This window comes from Lissotriton vulgaris, chromosome 3_1, assembly GCF_964263255.1.
Source record: "Lissotriton vulgaris chromosome 3_1, aLisVul1.2, whole genome shotgun sequence".
In the NCBI taxonomy this organism is placed as follows: Eukaryota; Metazoa; Chordata; class Amphibia; order Caudata; family Salamandridae; genus Lissotriton; species Lissotriton vulgaris.
Genome location: NC_141689.1, coordinates 1818296200 through 1818311494, shown reverse-complemented (window position 1 = coordinate 1818311494; position 15295 = coordinate 1818296200). Strand labels below are relative to the sequence as shown.

Sequence of the window (15295 nt, the reverse complement as noted above, 5' to 3'; positions counted from 1 at the left end):
TGTTCAATCTGATGGTATGGGAGCATCTGTCCAACAATTGCTTCATTGAACTACGCCAACACCTCCTCGACAGCAAGTTAACCGATCCCCGGCAGCTCGCAGCCGAAGCTGACCGGTGGGAGATCACCAGAGTGGGCCGGAATGGGTCCTACGAGCAGAACAGGAACAACAATGGTCACTACCGACCCAGAGGAGGAGGAGGGGGCCAAGGACGAGGAAGAGACAATACTCCGGCCGCCCCCGCTACCAGCACCACCCCCCCGGCCAACCGGGGCAGCACCCCGGCGCGACCGGGATACAGAGCCAATGTTACATGTCACCGATGCCAACGAGTCGGCCACTATGCAAACGACCCAAGCTGCCCGCAGTATCAGAGTCCAAGACCCCGCCAGGTGGCCGCCGCGGCACTAGGGGAAGAACAGATCTCCGAGGAACAAGAAACAGGCGAGCAAGAGTATCAAGAGTGGGAGCCAGCCGCCATGACTCTCGCGTGCTTAGGGGGAAGAGACATGGTCCCGCGGGTCCCCCTACCCGCTAACACCCAGAAGTACAGCCAATGGGTGAGCATCAATGGACAACGGGCCGAAGCCCTTCGAGACACCGGGGCCAGTGTGACAGCCGTCCGCTGTCATCTGGTGACCCCAGAACAATATCTACCGAACGTTCTCTGCCCTGTGCGATCAGCCGACAACTCGGAAAGTCTGTGTCGGATGGCCTGCGTCCCCTTTGAGTGGGGAGGGGTCTCCGGCATGTTGAAGGTAACGGTCCGAGACGACGCCCCCGTGGAATGCCTCCTCGGAAATGACCTGGAAAGCTCCCCGTGGGCAGCCGTGGAGCGAAAAGAACACTTGGGGATGTTGGGCGTCCCAGACTGGGCGTGCGTCACCACCCGGTCCATGGCCGCCCGTGCCAACCATCACCCGGAAGAACCCGAATGGCCGGCGCCACCGCCTCCGGTCGCCCCCGCCGAGACCCCCGACCATGGCATCCCCCTCGAACTTGCTCAACCTTCCGACCTCGCTAATCTTGATCAGTGGGCTCAAGAAGGGGGACCCACACAAGAACAATTTCGTCAGGAACAGAAGACCTGTCCCTCCCTTGAGGGACTCCGACAACAAGCGCTCGCCCAAAGCGCCGGGGATACCTCCGGAACTCATTGGGTCTACTGGGACAATGATCTATTGTACAGCGAGCAACGAATCGCCGAGCTGGGGGCCAACCGAGTACTAGTGGTGCCCCTCCGCTTTAGAGACTTCCTGCTAAACCTGGCCCACGATGCCCCCCTGGCAGGGCACCTGGGACAGGATAAAACCTACAGCCGCCTAGTGACCCACTTCTTCTGGCCCAAAATGAGAAACGATGTGCACCAGCATTGCCGATCTTGCCCCACGTGCCAAGCCAGTGGGAAGAGCGGCCGCAAATTAAAGGCTCCCCTGCAACCCTTTCCAGTAGTCACAACCCCATTTGAGAGGGTCGGGATAGACATTGTGGGACCCCTGGACCCGCGTACAAGACAAGGCCATCGCTTCATCCTGGTACTAGTGGACCACGCCACCCGCTACCCTGAGGCTATTCCTCTCCGGACCGTGACAGCCCCAGTGGTCGGCCGGGCCCTGATGGGGATCTTCTCCCGTGTGGGGTTCCCCCGGGAAGTCGTCAGTGACAGAGGCACGAACTTTATTTCTAAATATATGAAGTCCCTCTGGCAACAGTGTGGGGTCACCTACCGCTTCACGACCCCCTATCACCCCCAAGGAAACGGACTTGTTGAGCGGTTCAATCGCACGCTAAAAGGGATGATCGGGGGATTGGAAGAGCCCCTCCGTCGCCAGTGGGACGTGCTGCTGCCGTGCCTCCTCTTCGCCTACCGGGAGGTCCCACAGAAGTCCCTAGGCTTCAGCCCCTTCGAGCTGCTCTATGGGCACCCAGTACGGGGGCCACTCAGCCTGATCAAAGAAGGCTGGGAGATGCCTCCGGCCAAGAGTCCTCCAGATGTCTTCCGGTACCTCCTCACCCTCCGCAACCAGTCCCGGCGGTTCAGAGACCTAGCAAAAGCCAACCTAGAGGCCAGTCAAGAGGACATGAAGAAATGGTATGACCAGAACGCCTCATCCATTGAATTCGAGCCGGGGCAACAGGTCTGGGTAATGTCCCCCACAGAACCGTGCGCTCTCCAAGACAAATGGACGGGACCCTTCAAGGTAATCGAGCGCAAGGGTCCTGCCACCTATCTGATCGATATGGAGTCCGCCCGGAATCCGCTCCGAGTCCTCCACACCAACAGACTGAAACCCCACTTTGCACGAACAGAACTCAGCCTCTTGATGGCCACAGACAATGGGGTTGAAGACGACTCCGAGCCTCTCCCTGACCTCTTGCGGACCCAGGAGCAAGACGGCTCCGTGGATGGGGTCCGACTCTCGGAGACCCTCACCAGAGAACAACGGCAAGAGTGCCAAGCCCTCCTATCACGGTTCGCCAGTCTGTTCTCCCTCACCCCGGGTGTCACTTCCTGGTGTGTGCACGATGTGGACACCGGAGACAGCCCTCCTATCCGCCACCGGGCCTACCGCGTACCTGATCGGGTACGGGCCTGCATCCAGGCGGAAGTAGCTAAGATGCTCACGCTCGGGGTCATCGAGCCCTCAGACAGTCCATGGGCCAGCCCGGTCGTACTGGTCCCCAAAGCAGCCGCCCCCGGGACCACACCAGAACTCCGGTTCTGTGTCGACTACCGGGGCCTGAATGAAGTCACCAGAACGGACGCACACCCCATCCCCCGGGCAGATGAACTGGTCGACCGAATGGGCGCTGCCCGCTACCTCAGCATCTTCGACCTGACGGCAGGTTATTGGCAGATCGGCCTCACACCCCGAGCACAAGAACGCTCTGCCTTCTCCACCCCCGATGGCCACTATCACTTTACGGTCATGCCCTTCGGCATGAAGAATGCCCCAGCGACGTTCCAACGGCTCGTCAATCAGGTCCTGGCGGGGCTCGAAGAGTTCAGCGCCGCCTACCTGGACGACATCGCTGTGTACAGCCACCATTGGACCGAGCACCTCCACCACCTCCAAGCAGTGCTGCAAGCCCTTCAGCGAGCTGGCCTCACGATCAAGGCCAGCAAATGCCAAATTGGACAAGGGTCGGTGACCTACCTCGGACACCAGGTGGGAAGCGGCCTAGTGGCCCCCCTACAGCTGAAAATTGCCGCCATCCAGAACTGGCAACCCCCTATCACTCAAACTGAGGTGCGAGCCTTCCTGGGCCTCACGGGCTACTACCGAAGGTTCATGAAAGACTATGGTACCATCGTGGGGCCTCTCACCGAACTCACGTCAAAAAATCAGCCCAAGAAGGTGAACTGGACCCCAGAGTGTCAAGCGGCGTTCGAACAGTTAAAGGCCGCCATGTGTTCCGCTCCTGTGCTCCAGGCCCCAGACTACAGCCGGGAGTTCGTCGTCCAGACGGACGCCTCCGACCAGGGCATTGGGGCGGTCCTGTCCCAAGTGAGCACCGAAGGCCTCGATCAACCGGTGGCCTTCATCAGCCGGAGACTCCTACCCCGGGAACAACGCTGGAGCACCATAGAGAGGGAAGCCTTCGCTGTGGTATGGGCCCTCAAGAAGCTCCGGCCCTACCTTTTTGGCACCCACTTTCGGGTGCAGACTGACCACCGACCCCTGCAGTGGTTGATGCATATGCGGGGGGAAAACCCAAAATTGCTACGCTGGTCCATCTCCTTACAAGGTATGGACTTCACAGTCGAACACCGGCCTGGGTCCGACCACGCCAACGCCGATGGCCTGTCCCGGTTTTTCCGCCTCGACGAAGAGAGTCCCCAAGAGGATGGGTAACTCTCCCCGCCTTCAGCTGGGGGGGACGCATGTTGGACAGGCCACATGACGGGCCGCTCTCCCCCGGCTCGACCAGGCCCGAGCCCAGTCACGCAAGCACCACACACCACCATTGCACGCCCTGCGTCCCCTCAGGGACCCCTGCCCTCGAACATGATAACCTCGTGGGTCCGATCCATTGCCGGCCATGCACCCAGCCGGGCCGCCATCTTGGACACCTCGCCACGAGGCCGCCTGGCCCCCGATCGACCTCAACCCTGGGCCTAGCCCAGCCTCAGACAATCCGGCACCACCCTCCACCCAGGAGGTGAGCGGGCTACTTGGCAAGTCAATGGGAGAAAGAGGTGCCGATGGCTCTCCCCCCGCCCAGTGCCGCTCGCCCATCGCCTCCCCGGGCGCTGGCTCCACCCCCCTGCTGGGTGTCTGGACTCCCTCATCCCGGACCTCCCGACCTCCAAGTGCGAGGGTCCGGACATCAAAGCACGCCAGCCCTATAACTGGGGCAGCTCCAGAGCAGGAAGGCAGTTGTATCTTGGAGTCGAGAGACGTAAGAGGAACTCATCCTGGACGGACTACTGGCGCTGCCGTAGCTCTGTCCTGTGCACCATCGTCCTGCCTGTTGGCGCTGCCACAGCCGTCGTAACCTTCATTCTTCACCGTCGTCCGGATCTGCTGGCGAGGCCGCGGACCGTTGTAACCATCATCTTCATCGGGACCTGCTTGGCTTCTCCACGGCCCGTCGACCATCCTTCATCCATCTCGGGACCTGCTTGGCTCCTCCACGGCCCGATCAGCCACCACGCCGAGCTCGAGGATTGAGAGCTATTTAACTCATTGGTAACTAAGACTGTCCCGCTACCCTTTCTCCTCAACCAGAGATCAGAACCGAGGGGACCCCTGAGTCCAGACCTCCTTGTATCATAACGACGTAACCTAAGAATTGCATATAAAGTCTCGTTAACCTTCAATCTTGTGTGGTGTCCGTCTGTGGGGGGGAAGTTACTTACCTGTACAGTCGTTGGAGACGGCTCTCCCTGGAGACCTCTCCCCGGGTCCGTCTAACAATTACCAACAATAGTTTTTCCGAGGAAGACATAGGATTTTACTACTTCCAATCTTTGTCCACCTACGGACCAAGGAAAGCTCACATATTTCAACTTTTTCCTTCCCGTCATGCACATTACTTTACTTTTTGACACATTTATTTTCAAATGGTGTGCCTCCGCATATTCATAGAGTAGCTGTAGACGATTGTTTAATCCTTTTGGTGTTACATCCAGAATTAATATATCATCTGCATACAGCAAACAGACAATCGGTATACCCCCCAGAACGGGTGCAATTCCTTCACTTAAGGACAAAACATGAGGGAGATCAGCTATATAAAGGGAAAATAATAAAGGGGCCAATAGACAGCCTTGTTTGAACCCATTGGCTGTAGTAATTACTCGAGAAAGTCCCCTTTCCCTGCCTAACAAGACTCTACACCAGGTGTCAGATTGTAGAGCCCGGACTAACTCCAGGAGAGTAGACGGCATGCCAAGGTCCGATAATTTCCTCCACAGCAAAGAACGATCTACTTTGCCAAATGCTGTGGAGAAGTCTATGAAGGCTCCATAGACTCTCCCTCCTCGGACCTTGATATATTTTTCTGTTATAACTTGCAATGCCGTCAAGTTGTCCATAGTACCATGCCTTTGCCTAAACCCAGTCTGCTCAAGTGGCAAAATTTCACCCTTGGACACCCAATCATTAATTAGTTTAAGGAGGCATTTTGTAAAAACTTTGCCTATGGCGTCCAAAAGGGCGATTTGGCGGTAGTTGTGTGGAGCATCACGGTCTCCCTTCTTGTGTAGGGGGACCAATATGCTCCCCCTCCAGGAGGGAAGAACGATTTACGGGAAAAACAAGAACTAAAAACCTGGAAAAGAATTTTGCTCCACATCCCACTGTTTTGTTTTATAACCGAAATGGGAAGCTCATCCGGACCCATTGCTCCGGAAGAGCACAAGCCTTTAATGGCCAGTTCAATGTCCTTTTCGGACGGCGGTCCATAAGGAGAGCTATCCACTTAAAGTATTCCTTTACTACAAGATTACATTTTGTCGTAACTGTTCTTCTAAGTTGGAGTTCTAGAGCCGTGAACACTGTTAAAGTTAGTGAAAATTTGCCTATTAATTCTTTTGTGTGCCTTGAAATTATTTGGGTCTCTAATAGCCATTTAATTAAAAAAGTAAGGTTTTCTTTTCCGAGGTAAACGTTCCAAACTGCATGTAAAATATTGTAATATTGGCTTGATATTGCAATTGTATTTTTCGGCTTTCTTGAAGGTTTATTTATAATTAGATGTAACATGTTCACGTTATTTATTTTATTTAAAAAAGGACTTCTATGAGTTCTGGGGGGTGTGGCACAGGTTAGGTTTAAGATACCGTTTTTTCTACAGAAAGACCTCTTTAAGTCTATCTACAGACAGCATACGCCATATGGAATACCTTATGTCATCAATTCTTCCAAAGTCCTGTCAAATAGAGAGAGAGTATGGAGTTTAGATTAACCTACTTCAGCCATTGGCTTTCATATGTTTTTCATGTGTTGCCATTGCTTGGATGGGCTGTTCATCAAGGACATGGCATTTTGTGCAGGATTACATTATTCCAGTGATGTTCCGGTTCGAATTTGGTGGTGGAGATCAAGTAGTTATTTTGTTAGACTGCAGATACAGCATTAGTTGCAGTTTGTAGTTGACATGACAGCTAGTGTTTGTTCTTTGCTTACATGCTGACACAACAATCTTTTATGAGCTGTTTTCTGTTTAGGAAATGCTGTTGTTTGGATCCCCAAACCTGCTACAATGAGTCAGTGCTATTGATCCTTGCACATTCATTTATTTTACTTTGATGTAGTTTAGTTGAATTTATGGCTGTTTCTAATCCCAAAGCTAAGTGTAGGCTTCCTTAAAGATGCAGCAAAAATACTTCTCTGTTGTCATGCACTTTTTTGCAGTGTAAGCCTTTTAAGTTCACAGTTATAAACGCACACTTCCTCTTCTGATTATTTTTTTATTGCACTCTTATTTGAGGATGGAGCATAATTCTGCTCATCTAGTCTGTTCAGCAGAGGGCCTTGCTTCCAGCTACTATATTGTTGTGGCCCGAACCTTACTTGATTATGCACTTTTCTGTCTAGAACCGGTGGGCTCAACACACGCAGTCTCCCAACTATTACTGAATACTTCCAGTAACAAAAAGGCAAGCCTGTTGGCTTTGCCAATGCCTTTTATCTTTTTAAAGACCTTATTTCTCAGTAACTCACATTTTTTTTAAGACTTAGAAAAGCACATTTGCAAAGAACTCTAAAAAAAATGGTATGGCATAGTAGCTGAGCAAAGAAGTTAGCAGAGATCCTTCTTATCTGGTTCATCTTCCCCAACCTTATCTGCACACATTTCCTTTACATTAATGTTCGTGTCTTGGCTCATATGCAACGGCCGTGGTTGAGTGTTTTTTGTGTGGCAGTGATGTAGGACTTGCAAAACTCGGTTGGTAAAAGACAGACCTTCTGTGGTGAATGAACAAGATTTCCTCTTTGAACTGTAACGAAGGGAAAGTGCTTGTGCAAAGCTGAATGTGCTTTCTATGGAGTTATTTGAACTTGCCTATGAGTCCCTGTTGGACGTTTTTCAACCCATCGATGGATCTAAGATTGGCATCATAAGCCAGGCGTTTGTAAGATACCCACTCTCACCCTTTGGAAAGTTGTTAGAAAGATTTAAAAACGTGAAAAAACATATACATTGAGCATCACTGTTGATCAGTAGCGTCCTACCTCTGACAACTACTCCTAAACTAAGTATCTCCTTAACTTCCATGGCTGTGACTTCAAAAATCGCTTACTAGCTGATTTTTTTGGTTTTGATTGTAGTCCGTACGCATCTGCTGCATAAAATAAAGGAGCCATGCACATACCCCTGGCAGTTAACTTTGCTTTGTGTGTTAACACTGAATGAGAAGTGTATATTTCCTGTTGTTCTTGGTCACCCCTTCAATATTGTAAAATGTATCCATAAGGATGAAACCTTCTCTGATGTTAATTCTGCATAAGAGCATGGGAACTTAATAAAATGTTGTATGTGCTTCAGCAGTAGACAGATCTATTACAGTACGTTTGTACATACAGTACAAAAAGTGTTTTAGTGGGCACCAAAGCTGAAAAGTGTGATCTGAACTCAACACTGAATTTAGAGGTGAGCAAGGAAAACAAACTGCTCTCCGATGTCGTAAATTGTGCACTCGTGGACACAAATCAAAGTGCAAAATATGTGTTAAACAAATCACTGGTATCCATCAAAATGTTTTCTAAACCACGGAAGTGGATGCAACCCGTTAACGTAAAATTAACAGAATACCCCCAGCTTTACATTGCCATCAGCATCTGTCCAGCTGTACAATCTACTTGTTACTCAAATGTTGCCATCTGATGTGGGAAAAATAATTTGACTATTCCAAAAAGGAGGGTAGATCTGTGCCCAGGCTGCTCCCTCGTTACTATATCACATTTTAGAGAACTGGGTGACTAATTCCTTAGACATTTTGTACTTTCACATTTGAAACATTTTCAGGGATAGCTTTGTCGCTCATCCACATGTCACCCTGCACTCACACAGCTGACAACAACCACACCCCTTGAAAGATTATCTTGCGAATCTATGATGCAACTGTGGGATGGAGGGATGCACCTGAGCACACAGCAAGGGGCTAGTGGGACCTGAATCGAAATTTGCCTAGCTTACGTAACGGTAAGTTTCAATTCTATTAAGGACACGGAGGCGAGGATTATGCTATATCTTCCTTCGCTTTATTAACATAAAGACTCCACAGCAGCTTAGGAAAAGATATAATAAGAACAAAAAATGCTTTAAACATAAAGCATTGACGTAATGTTCAACAAATCAAACAACAACTCCCAAGAGTCTCTTTGTATAACGATAGTCCATAGTCCTTCCACTCTGTCCATCATCACTATAAAACCGGACTTCTCATCTTCTTCCTCCTCTTTCTTCGCGCAGATCACGCTTGAGCCTCATTGGTCCTGTTTAGCACCGTCGTTGCCTGTCGAAAAAGGAACAGCATCAGCGAGGTGGTTCAGGAATGCGACAACAAGGCGAGGAGCATTCAGTGATTAATACAGTACTGACCATGTAAAGGAAAACGCTTTACTTACTGCCATACGGGTGGGTAGAGACACCACTGTAGCCTGGGTGGGATAATCCTCGCCTCCGTGTCCTTAATAGAATTGAAACTTACCGTTACGTAAGCTAGGCAAATTTCGATTCTATGTCAGGACCGGAGGCTTCAGATTATGCTAGTTCAAAGCTTACTTACCACCAACTGGGCCAAATCCACCACCGGCTTAAAATAAAACCTCTTGAAGGTGGAATCCGAGGACCAATCCGCCGCTCGCATTAGGTCCTCCAGACGAGCACCCACCGAGAATGCCTTAGAGGCCATGGCCCCCCTGGCGGAGTGTGCTCCAAAGAGAGAAGTATTGATGCCCGCTTCTTGCATGACCCACCGCACCCACCGAGCAATAGTGGGAGAGGAGACAGCTTTGTGTGGCTTCCGCAGGGCAATCAACAACTGACGCTCTCCCGGAGGGCGTAAATCCAAGGTCAGGTCCCCATATGCTTTGAGGCATTGTACGACACACAACTTAGGAGTGTCAAGAAAAGCTGGATATGAAATGGACCGCGACCACGTTTTAGTGCGTCGGCCCACGGTAAAAGTAACCCCATCCGGGGAAAAAATGCGTGCAGAGACATCCAGCGCGCGCACGTCAGAGACGCGTCTACAAGAAACCAAACATAACAACATGGCTAACTTCGCCGACAGCTCTTTAAGAGACAGCTAGGAATTGGCCGGCCACGACAAGAACAAATTCAGAACCAAATTGACGTCCCAAAGGACGGAGTACCTGGGTTCCGGAGGCAGCGCGAGGCGGATAGCCCGCAGAAGCCGGCAAACAAAAGGATGTTCCCCTACTGGATGGCCATCGATGTTGTCGTGGCCAGCCGAAATCGCTGATCGAATAGCATTGATCGTTCTATACGCCAGGCCCTTGTCGGCCAAATGCGCCAGGAAATTCAGCACGGGAACGAGGCCTGCGACCAAGGGATCCAAATCCCTTCGTAAACACCAACGCATCCACTTAAGCCAAGCGGATCTGTAACGCTTCGTCGTACTATCGGCCCATGCTTTGGAGAGCAAGTGCTCAGCCGACCCCGAAAGGCCCGGGAGCGACCAGCGTCTCCTGAGAGCCTCCACGCCACGAGGCGGAGAGAGTTCTGCATGACGAGGGGATGAGGTTCCTGATCCGGATTTGTCAGGAGCAGAGGAAACAGGGGGAGTAGGATTGGAAAATCCCAAGAAAGTTCCAGAAGAACCGGAAACCACACTTGAGACCTCCAGAGTGGTGTAACCAACACCAGCTCTACACCCTGGCGGCGAATGTGAGCCGCCGTTCGCATTATCATGGAGAACGGGGGAAACGCAAACGGTTGTTCCCGACTCCAATCCTGTAAGAACGCGTCCGTGGCCTCCGCTAGAGGGTCCGGCCTCCAGCTGAAGAACCGCGGCAGCTGGTGGTCGAGACGGGACGCAAAGAGGTCCACCGAGAAGGGACCCCAGAGGGATTGCAGCCACCGGAAGACCTCCGGATCTAGTTTCCACTGGCTGGCGTCCCTGAGATGTCTGGAGTGCCAATCCGCTACTTGATTGCACTGGCCTGGCAGATACTCCGCCGTCACCGCAATGTGACGAGACAGGCAATAATCCCAGAAGTCCTTCGCCAAGTCCGCCAAGGCGCGGGAACGAGGACCGCCTAGATGGTTCACATAACGAACCGCCAAAATATTGTCCATCCGTAACAGGACACAGGCCTTGACCGAATCTTTGGTCCAACAACGAACTGCGAAGGAGCCCGCCAGGAGCTCCAAACAATTGATATGCAATCGTTGTTCTTCTGAAGACCAGGCGCCGCCGGTGGAAAAATCCCCGCACCGGGCGCCCCAGCCCGACCTGCTGGCGTCGGACTCTATGATCAGGTCCGGGGCCGAACCGAAGATCGCCCGACCATTCCATGCCTCCATGTGAGACAGCCACCATGACAGTTCCTCCTTCACTTCGTCCGTGAGAGGGACCCACTGATCGTAACTCATCCCACGGCGCAGATGCTGCGCCTTCAGGCGTTGGAGAGCCCTGTAGTGCAGTGGGCCTGGGAAAATCGCCTGGATGGAGGACGAGAGAAGACCCACCACCTTGGCGATATGGCGCAGGGACGTACGATCCCTCGCGACCGTCTGCCGAAGCAGGTGTCGTATCTTTGCGACCTTCCGACCCGGCAGGCTCAAGACCGCCTGCACCGAGTCCACCACGAAACCTAAAAAGGTGATCTGCTGAGTGGGAACCAAAACCAACTTGGAGCCGTTGATCACAAACCCCAGTCTCTGGAGCAGGCCGACAGCTTGACGCAGCTGGCCCGCCAACACCTCTGGGCACTGCCCCATGAGGAGGATGTCGTCCAAGTATACTAGCATACGGACCCCCTGACTTCTGAGAAACTCCACTACCGGGTGGAGGACCTTCGTGAAGCACCACGGGGCCGAAGAAAGACCGAACGGCAGAGCGGTGAATTCGAACACCCTGTCGCCCCACAGGAATTGTAGGAAACGACGATGAGGGGGGTGGATGGGGACGACCAAGTAGGCGTCCTTGAGATCCAGTCTCACCATCCAATCCCGAGGGAGGAGCACGTCTCGAAGGAGGTGGATACCCTCCATTTTGAAATGACGGTAGACCAACCACCCATTGAACTCCTTGAGATTGATCACAGGTCTCTTGCCCCCATCCGTCTTGTCCACTAAAAAGACGTTGCTGAGGAACCCATGTGGGTGGCGCGTTGATAGACGGATGGCTCCCTTGCGCAGCAAGTCCGAGATCTCCCCGTCTATCAATCGCGCGTCGGACTCTGAAAAGACCATCGGGCGCGGGGGCCTCGCTTGAGTGGGCTGGTCGTAAAATTCTATATGGAAACCTCGTACAGTTTGCAAAACCCAAGCGTCGGCAGTGAGCAATTCCCACTCCTCGTAAAAGCTTGCCAGCCGCCCCCCAATAGGAACTTGATCCAAACAAAGTACACTTACCGGGGGCATTTCCTTGTCCGGAGTTCTTCTTGAACCCTCTGCCACCGAAGCGCTGTCCCCTGGTGGGGTAGAAGTTGGTATAGTTGGCAGAGGTCTGGTATTGACCTCTTCCGGAGCCTTGTCCTTTATTGTTGGTCTGCTGGCCACGGCCGATCGCGCGGCCCCTACCGCGACCGGCCCCTCCGGAGAAACGCTGGTGGAACACCCTCTTGATGCTGGACTGGGCCTTATCCAGCGACGTGAACGTGTTCACGAACTTGCCCAGCTCCCTGATGAAGGGTTCGCCGAAGAGGCCTCCCTGGGCCACAGCACCCGCCTCCGACGAGGCCAGGTCCCCCAACTTTGGGTCCAACTTGATTAGGAGCGAACGCCGCCTCTCCGTAGACAGGGCACAGTTGGCGTTGCCCAAGAACACAATCACCCTCTGGGCCCAATTCGAGAGCACCTCCGGGGAAATGGCGGTGCCATTTGCTCTAGCCTCCTCCGCCATGTCGAGGATCTTCGTGGCGGGCCCGACCGCATCTAACAATTTGTCCTGGCAGGCCCGCCAGGACCGGTCAATCCCTTTCCTGGGGTCCTTCATAAACTTCGCCAGGAAGGTGGCCATCTTGGGATCCAATTCCGGGGTCATGGCCACTTTCCCCTCCAAAGTTGGCCGAGGGCACTCCCCACGTAGGCAACCCCTTGCTTCCTTTTCCAGGGGCTTGCGCAGCCTGCCCGCGACAAATTTCGCCACCGTCTCCCCCGGTGTCCAGGCCGCGGAGCGGGGGTGGACGATCTCGTCCGGATCCAGCATGCCCGACTCATCTCGGGGCATCTCCTTGGCAGAGGGCGCCGGAAGCCACGATTGGGTCGACTCCCCGTCGTCATCCGTGTCCGGAGAGTCGTACACTGGGGAGGCGGGGGCCGTAGACACGCCCCCCGAAGCACTAGGGTCCACCAAGGGCGCAGGGGGCACCGCCGTCGCCTTAGCCAGGAAGGCGTCTCGAAGACGCTCAAAAGCGCCCCTGTCCACACCTTGGGCCTTCGATGACGGCCCCTCCTTACAAGGCCTCTTCGGGGCGGGTGGCAACCCGCCGGACGTCCCCGGGAGATCGGGGGACGGAGGCACATGCGCCGCTGCCAGCTTCGCGCACTCCTCCACGATGCGGGCGGAAAGGCGGTCTTCCATGGGGCCTACCACCTCCGTCACGCAGCGGTAGATGGAATTGTCCACCGCCTGGTAGAACTCGTCGTCCTGCAGATAGGGGCAGGGTTCTTCCTCGTATTCCCCTTCCATCTTGGAACCAAGGGCAAATGCGGGGCACCCCAGAGGGCGGCAATCGAGAAAGATCTCGAATGTGGGCAGGCCAACCGGCTGCGATCACGTTTTTGGCCAACTGACGTGGCAGGTGGGCTGCACCAACCCCCAAGCGCGCAGACCCTCCTCGCCGGGACCGGGTCTTCGCACCCCTCATGCGCGCTAAGCCACACTTTGGATAAAGAGGTGCACAAAGGACACCCGAAGGTGATTCACGCGGTCAGAGCCGCAATACAGACCCCAACGGGGAGTCAAGGGCAGGAAATTACAGACCCGGGGCACCAGGTGTCAGAGGGGTACGCGAGGGCTGGCTCCTGCGCAAGCAGACTCCACGGCGCGGCTCCTGGCACTGCGGAGGCGCGCCGAAGGGTCGGCGAGACGACAGGCCGCCCCCTGGCGGTCTATGTACACACCGCACACAATTGGGAAATAAAGTCGCGTAGGAACGAAGAACGTTCCCGCAACCGGGGACTCTGTAAGGGAATAAACCATGCAATGAGTCCCCCAACGATCGTACACAATACAATCAGTAACATTGAAAAGGGAAAAATAGGAAAAGCACTTATCTGGCTGCGGGAGCAGCGAAGAAAGAGGAGGAAGAAGATGAGAAGTCCGGTTTTATAGTGATGATGGACAGAGTGGAAGGACTATGGACTATCGTTATACAAAGAGACTCTTGGGAGTTGTTGTTTGATTTGTTGAACATTACGTCAATGCTTTATGTTTAAAGCATTTTTTGTTCTTATTATATCTTTTCCTAAGCTGCTGTGGAGTCTTTGTTAATAAAGCGAAGGAAGATATAGCATAATCTGAAGCCTCCGGTCCTGACATAGAATCCTGAGACACCAAAAACTGATTCTTAGTGGAATTATTGCTGAATGCTAACCGAAACGGTCACTAAATAGCAGGCACAGAACACTGCATTACAAATACTATGATAGGTTATATTGTACACCAGTTAACCTATTCATTTGGATTAGTGGTTGATGTGACATTTAGGACTTCCGCTATGTGGTGGCACATTTTATACATGTGGCCTAATTATGCCCTAACAGTAGCAGACTTCTGGAAGGAAGTATTCTGTGCTCTCTGAGAGATGCTCAGCAGCCTTTGTTACTCTCCCCACTCAGAGCACTATTGATCTGTGTGGCAAACCTGCCAGCACTGAAGTGTAAATCTGCAGTGATGGCGCTGTTTTTAACAGAGAGAAGGGGGGTGCTAAGGTGTTGGCAGGGCACAGCACCATTGATTGCATATTAATATATTACATGATTTATTGTAAGGATTCTACAGATACTTTTGCACTCCTTATGCCCAATGGGTATTTTGGGTTCCACTGCGTAAATTTACTGAAAGGGGATGGGTTGGACAGCTGAGACGACTGTAATATTGTAGCGTCAAGAGGAAGACACACTGGGCCCTATTAGCAAAGATTTTCCTATGAGCTGATGTGACCTACTCCTGTAGTACCACTGATTCACTCCTGCATTTTATGAGTAAGCATGCGGTAATCGTGGCTTACTACTAGAATTGAGGAGTAAGCCAGTAATACTACACTCTGGCCCGATTGGCATTGTAATGGGGGAGGACCGAGCGGAGTCAAGGTGACATGGGAGCGGCTTCAGTATGTGTGGACATTTCAGCCGGGGAGTTCCAGTTGTACCACAGGTTGGTACATCTACTGGGGTCCGACGTGAGGACCACATTCCGCCATTTCGATTGTGTGCAAAATATAGGTATAGCATGAGGCATTTTTATGTATAAATTGTAAACTTCTTCCCTCTCAAAGTTAAATGTTTAAAAAACAAAACAAATTCCCAATGTGGCTTTTAAATTGATGTCAAACATTTTTTCTAGATTTGTGACGAGAAGGTTCCACCCCGGAGAGCAAGCTAGGTAGCGACTGACAGTGAGGAAATGTTAGTATTTAAATAACAA

The 15295-nt window shown here is 52.6% G+C and overlaps 1 protein-coding gene across 1 annotated transcript in view; it reads left to right on the top strand.

Annotated features, from left to right (window-relative positions):
* SLC10A7 (solute carrier family 10 member 7) overlaps positions 1-15295 on the top strand; it is an 872524-nt gene that overhangs the window by 434610 nt on the left and 422619 nt on the right. The window lies entirely within an intron of this gene.